Raw genomic sequence first — 7,205 nt, 5'->3', positions numbered from 1 at the left:
TATTTTTCAATTCAATGTTTTATTAAAGTCTCATCTCTCAACAAGTACAATCAATCTTTATACATTGTAAAATAACACTAGATAAAATGAGAGCCATTCTATACAGAATTATAAGAGACTATTAAAATGCATAGATATAATACACAATATGAAATAAAATACTATTTACAATATATAAAATTTCTACGTCTTTTTAAAATCAAATGACAGGTTTTGGCACACACACGTATCATATTTACATCTGAGAATAAAAACACTAACTTTTGATTATCATCTAAAGTATTAAAATCATCATTAAAAGTTTCAGCAACATAATATAAATGGTTTCTAAAATCGTCATAAAGAGGACATCTTAATAAAACATGCGCTTCATCTTCAATAAAAACGTCACATATATGGCACACTCTATTTTCTAAAACAATATTTTCATATCTCCCTGTTTCAATTCTTAGGGGAGCAACACCACATCTAAATTTGGCGAAAGCACTTCTGTGACTGAAGGGTAAAGCTATTTTGCAGTATATTATATACCCCATGCTCTGTAAACTGTTTATTTTAGACTTTTGACAGTTTGGATAAATGTTTTACATTGTTATAAAACAAATGTGAGAATTTGAGTCAAATCGGTGACCATGAATTTGACAGCTAGTGCCCCTTTAATAACACACAGCTAGAACCGAGACATTTTCTTTTTAAATCAACATGTCATATACACACAGCATGATCCCCTTATTTTCAATGGCAACAAATCATTTATTCACTTACTTTCTGAGACAATTTTTCATTAAATTTTAGAATCAAGCAATTTTTGAATTGAAAACATATCTTTGTTTAGAGATGAATTGCCTGCAATTGTGTCTAAGTTGTAAATCAAATTGTTTGACATGTGTTAATGCACGCCTATTGTTGATTTACATTGGTATTTTACTTGTTTGTGATTTATTCAACACTATTTTAGATCATAGTGAAGGTAGACTACACACAAAACATATATATAAATTTAGTAGCAATTATTTGATATGCAATGCATTTTTCGTATATATATCAAAGTTCAATACACGTGCGAATTCAACCTTAAAAAATAGACCATACGGTCCATTGTGCATAAAGAGCTGTTATCATCAAATGCATGATTTTTTTATTAGTTGATATAGGATTTGAACTAGCTGTCAGTAACTACGAGTACTTTCAGATCTTTATACTGGTTTTATAAGTGATTTTGTTTTAAAATACCGACAAATTCGTATTTCTTGCTGTACATCTTAAGTTCATTTAGCTGTGTTAACTCTTAAGTGACCTATGAAGTACACGACTTCACTTGACAGCTTTGGTCTCCATGCAGCAGGTCCAGGACAGAGCCCTTGTATCGGGGATTCGGGGGGAGGTCGAAGCCCTTCGACGGAAAGCTGTTTTTTTCAGCATTTGTTGTGGCAAATTTTGTGTACAAGAAAACATTAAATGTACTGGTCATTAATCATGATGATACTTAGACATTGACTGATGACTGATTAACGCAGAACAATCAGATCTAATGTTTTATTATTTATTTTAAATATGCTTTGCCAAGCGTAGATCAGAGAAGCCCTTTAATAAAGCAGTTTATTCCCAGTCCTATTTAGTATTTGCATGTCTATTCCTTTCAGATTAAGATAATTGATGATACGTATTGACGAGCATTCATTAAAAAAATAGGCACATAAACTCTGAGACTACTTTATATATAATAAAAATCATTAGGGTAAGTTATCTACCATTCATCTTTTGATTCTTTAACCTTAAGTCTCCCCCGGCCACACAATCACATACACACACACACAGTTGATTGCTAATGCAGAAGTTCTGTTCCGTTCATACTATCTTATTTTGGTGATTTTGAATCTGTTCAAAGTTTTGATTTTTCTACCCTATATACCACATTGCCTCACATTCTCATTAAGAAGAAATTCACACACCTAATTAAATGGGCATTTAAAAAGTCAGAATGTGAATATATATGTTCAAACTCTTTTAGGTCATTTTTTAGTAGCAATAAACAAAAAAACTATGTTAATTGGACATGCTTTGATACTATATATGCCCTTGATTTTTTACTAGATAACATTTTTGTTCGCTTTGGGAATTCCGTATATCGTCAGATTATCGGAATTCCAATGGGGACTAACTGTGCACCACTTATTGCGGACCTGTTTTTGTATTGATATGAGTTACAATTTATGACCAAAATAAGCAAAGACCCATCGAAACAACATCTGATAAACAAATTTAATAATACTTTTAGATATTTGGATGATATTTTGGCTCTCCATAATGACGACTTCAGTATGTATATTAAAGAAATTTATCCTGCTGAACTTACTTTAAATAAAGCTAATACTAACAATGACCACTGTCCTTTCCTCGATCTTGATATCTATATCACTAACAGAAAGCTGAATACTAAAATTTATGATAAAAGAGATGATTTTTCATTTCCTATCGTTAATTATCCATTTTTAGATGGTGACGTTCCCTTGTCACCATCTTACGGTGTTTATATATCTCAACTTGTACGATTCGCTCGTGTATGTAACAATGTTTTAGATTTTAACGAGAGAAATTTATGTATTACAGAAAAATTATTACACCAGGGTTTTCGATATCACAAACTAGTCAAAACATTTACTAAATTTTATCATCGGTATAAGGACATCATTCGTAAATATAGCTCAACATGCAGACTTCTTATACGTTCAGGTATTTCACATCCAATTTTTTATGGAAATATTCTTTATAAAGCACAAAGGTGTCAGTATTCACCTCAAAAACTAACAAAACCTTTGAATAGACTTATTAAGAAGGGATATAGTTACGATACTGTTGTCAGGTCATTAAAGATTGCATATTTTGGCGTTAATATTGATTCACTTATAGGGTCTTTGCATCGGAACTAAACACATTTATTCAAAAACCAGTTGTTGGCATGACACGGGTTATGTTCTTCTCATATATGTTATGATGGTATGATACTAAACCCCTAACGGGAAGGATTGTGCCTGATGTTCATATGATGAAATCATAATCTTTCAGTCAGTTTAATTGAAGTCTGGAGCTGGCATGTCAGTTAACTGCTAGTAGTCTGTTGTTATTTATGTATTATTGTCATTTTGTTTATTTTCTTTGGTTACATCTTCTGACATCAGACTCGGACTTCTCTTGGACTGAATTTTAATGTGCGTATTGTTATGCGTTTACTTTTCTACATTGGCTAGAGGTATAGGGGGAGGGTTGAGATCTCACAAACATGTTTAACCCCGCCGCATTTTTGCGCCTGTCCCAAGTCAGGAGCCTCTGGCCTTTGTTAGTCTTGTATTATTTTAATTTTAGTTTCTTGTGTACAATTTGGAAATTAGTATGGCGTTCATTATCACTGAACTAATATATATTTGTTTAGGGGCCAGCTGAAGGACGCCTCCGGGTGCGGGAATTTCTCGCTACATTGAAGACCTGTTGGTGACCTTCTGCTGTTGTTTTTTTCTATGGTCGGGTTGTTGTCTCTTTGGCACATTCCCCATTTCCATTCTCAATTTTATCTAATAAAAATTCAAGAAATTCATTCTTACTTATATATCGTGTACTGTTAACTCCCTATAAATACCGGTATCTGCATGCTTATTTGAATAAGTATATTGTTATTACATGTCGACCTGAGAGTACTATGTGTTACTGAAAGCTAGTTGATTGGTTAAATGCGGATTACCAAACGTCCAGTGGCAAATAGTTCATGCATGTTGAAGACAAAAAAACTGGTAGGTCCTGTAGTAGGGGTCGTCCAGGAATAAGGTCTAGAAATTTGAATTTGAGGGTTTATTGTTTATAGACAGACATTTTGCCTTTCAGCAGACAAACTTTAGACCTCCTCAAAGAGGACGTACAGAAAGCGCTGAGTCCTCTTTAAACTATAAGAATCGTGTATCTGAACATAACATGTCAGGGTTTTCAGCATGTTGAGGTTCAAGTCAATGATTTGTAGATGGAAGTGAAATGATCTGAACCAAAATTCTAGTTTTTATGAACATACAATTCTATGCAATACTCCATTCACTCACTAAGAAAGGCTATTACATCTAAAATTAAAGAGTTTTGACGAATTCACGTGCATCTACAGATAATGTTGTCATTATCTAAAATAATACTTTTGTTGAAAAATTGTATGTTATCACCTGCCTAAAGTGCCTAACGGAAACTACGTCCAAAACAATTTGTGTATTTCACAAGTTGGTTGACAAAACATTGCTTTACTCCCCCTTTTTTGACACTTTCATGAATACACATGTATACCGTCAAATTCTTAAAGGAACACTTGCTACGAGACATAAACAAATGTTAAATATGATTTTTTTTTTTTTTTTTTTTTTTTTTGGGGGGGGGGGGGGGGTTCAACCATGAATGAAAGTGAAATAGTGAAATAGTGAAATAATATAATTCACTTTAAGATGACAGTTTGGTCCAATTTTGTAAAAATAAGCTAAAAAATATGTTTCGCTGATGAATTATTCACTTGCTAGTGGATAATTCGACCTTATTATTGAACTTATATCCATTTGAACTTCAATCTAACCCTTCACCTATAGATGAATAATTCATGAATGAGAGTGTTCAGTAATTAAAATTAAAAGAATGTCAACCATGATTGAAAGTTAAACCATTTCATTGAATGATTCGATCCACAACAACTCATTCTTATGAAGGTCAAAACGATGATTAACATATTAATTTTTTTTAAACTTTGATATGCAACCAAAGAAACCTCGAAAGTCTAACTGCACGACTTAGAGCACAAAACACGACGACAAAGCAGCCAACAATATGGTGGTGGTATGCCGTAAATACTACACGGACGTTCAGAGAGTCATATAGCAAACAAACATATCACAACCACATCAAAGCTTAAGGCTTCTTCCGAACATTTGAAGGTCCCTACTATGTATTGGCTACCTAAACTACACAATAAACCATTTAAATATCGTTTCATCTCGGCCTCTAGTAAGTGTTCTACAACTAATCTTTCACTGCTTTTAACTACTAGTAGTTCATTAAGCCCCAGTCTCACTAGACCACGATCGCACCACGCTCACTGCGATCTAACATAAATTCAGATCGTGGTGAGGTCGCGGTATGAGAGGCATGAAAATGTTAATTTTCGTTGCTTTCACGATGCTACTACGTCCTCATTACACTAGTGTGGATCTAGCCGGCGTTAATATTCATGAGGCTAGCCGTCAATAATATTCATGAGATCAAAACCGCGTTCGATGAAATGTTTTGGGTAGTTATTAGATTGTGACAATAAAATAACTTTTGCTGTTAATATCCATTATGGTTATGCTATTTATAGCAATATAAAGTAATTAGGAAATAGTAAGCCAATAGGTGTCTTCTGCAAGGTCCGCGTCATATAAAATGAAAGTAAATGAAAAGTTTAATTGCATTGCCTCACACAACACAAAACAATTATGAACATTAAAATGTTGTTATTATTGAATCAATGTAAACTATAGTAATTAAAACAAGATGATTAAATATAGGGTAATTAAATGGAATTAATTGTCATATGGGCATTCCATAATCTGTTCGTTGTCTACAAATATAGTCCAATTCTAAAACTAAAATATACAATACATACGATAGTATCACACAATTAAAAAGATCAGAAAAACAAGAAACATAGTTTATTAAAGGAATATGATAAACAGAAAAATAGAAACTGTCAATTACTATTTCAATGACATAATTCTTCAAAATTACGGAGATCAATCAGAGTCTTTAATCTCAACATTACCAGTCCATTTAATTGCCTCTAAAATGGTCCATAGCACTTATGCCCTAGACCCGTACGAGTTAGTCAGAAAAGGATAAGGGGGTACCCTGGTATATCACAAATTCGAAAATGAACTATTGCCGGCTGGCCAAACGAAGAGATTCTCCACGTGGGCAATGATACCAGAGGAAGAGGTACTTATTGCCTTTAAAATGGCCTATAGTACTTATACCCTAGACCCGTACGAGTTTGTCAGTAAAGGGTTCAAAAGGGGGATATGGTATCCCGGATACAACGAATTCGAACTGAACTATTGCCGGCTGGCCAAACTAAGAGATTCTCCACATCGACCATTATACCAGAGGTAGAGGTTGGTATTGCCTCTAAAATGGCCCATAGCACTTATGCCCTAGACCCGTACGAGTTAGTCAGAAAAGGATAAGGGGGGGGGGGGTACCCTGGTATCGTAAATTCGAAAATGAACTGTTGCCGGCTAGCCAAACGAAGAGATTCTCCACGTGGGCAATGATACCAGAGGAAGAGGCACTTATTGCCTTTAAAATGGCACAGAGCACTTATACCCTAGACCCGTACGAGTTTGTCAGTAGAGGGTTCAAAGGGGGGATATGGTATCCCGGATACAACGAATTCGAACTGAACTATTGCCGGCTGGCCAAACTAAGAGATTCTCCACATCGACCATTATACCAGAGGTAGAGGTTGGTATGGCCTCTAAAATGGCCCATAGCACTTATGCCCTAGACCCGTACGAGTTAGTCAGAAAAGGATAAGGGGGGTACCCTGGTATATCACAAATTCGAAAATGAACTATTGCCGGCTGGCCAAACGAAGAGATTCTCCACGTGGGCAATGATACCAGAGGAAGAGCCACTTATTGCCTTTAAAATGGCCTATAGCACTTATACTCTAGACCCGTACGAGTTTGTCAGTAGAGGGTTCAAAGGGGGGATATGGTATCCCGGATACAACGAATTCGAACTGAACTATTGCCGGCTGGCCAAACTAAGAGATTCTCCACATCGACCATTATACCAGAGGTAGAGGTTGGTATGGCCTCTAAAATGGCCCATAGCACTTATGCCCTAGACCCGTACGAGTTAGTCAGAAAAGGATAAGGGGGGGGGGGGGGTACCCTGGTATATCACAAATTCGAAAATGAACTATTGCCGGGGGGGTACCCTGGTATATCACAAATTCGAAAATAAACTATTGCCGGCTGGCCAAACGAAGAGATTCTCCACGTGGGCAATGATACCAGAGGAAGAGGTACTTATTGCCTTTAAAATGGCCCATAGCACTTATACCCAGGAACCGTACGAGTTTGTCAGTATAGGGTTCAAAGGGGGGATATGGTATTCCGGATACAACGAATTCGAACTGAACTATT

The sequence above is a fragment of the Mytilus galloprovincialis genome, chromosome 4, assembly GCF_965363235.1.
Source record: "Mytilus galloprovincialis chromosome 4, xbMytGall1.hap1.1, whole genome shotgun sequence".
NCBI classification, from domain to species: domain Eukaryota; kingdom Metazoa; phylum Mollusca; class Bivalvia; order Mytilida; family Mytilidae; genus Mytilus; species Mytilus galloprovincialis.
This window is presented reverse-complemented; position numbering follows the sequence as displayed.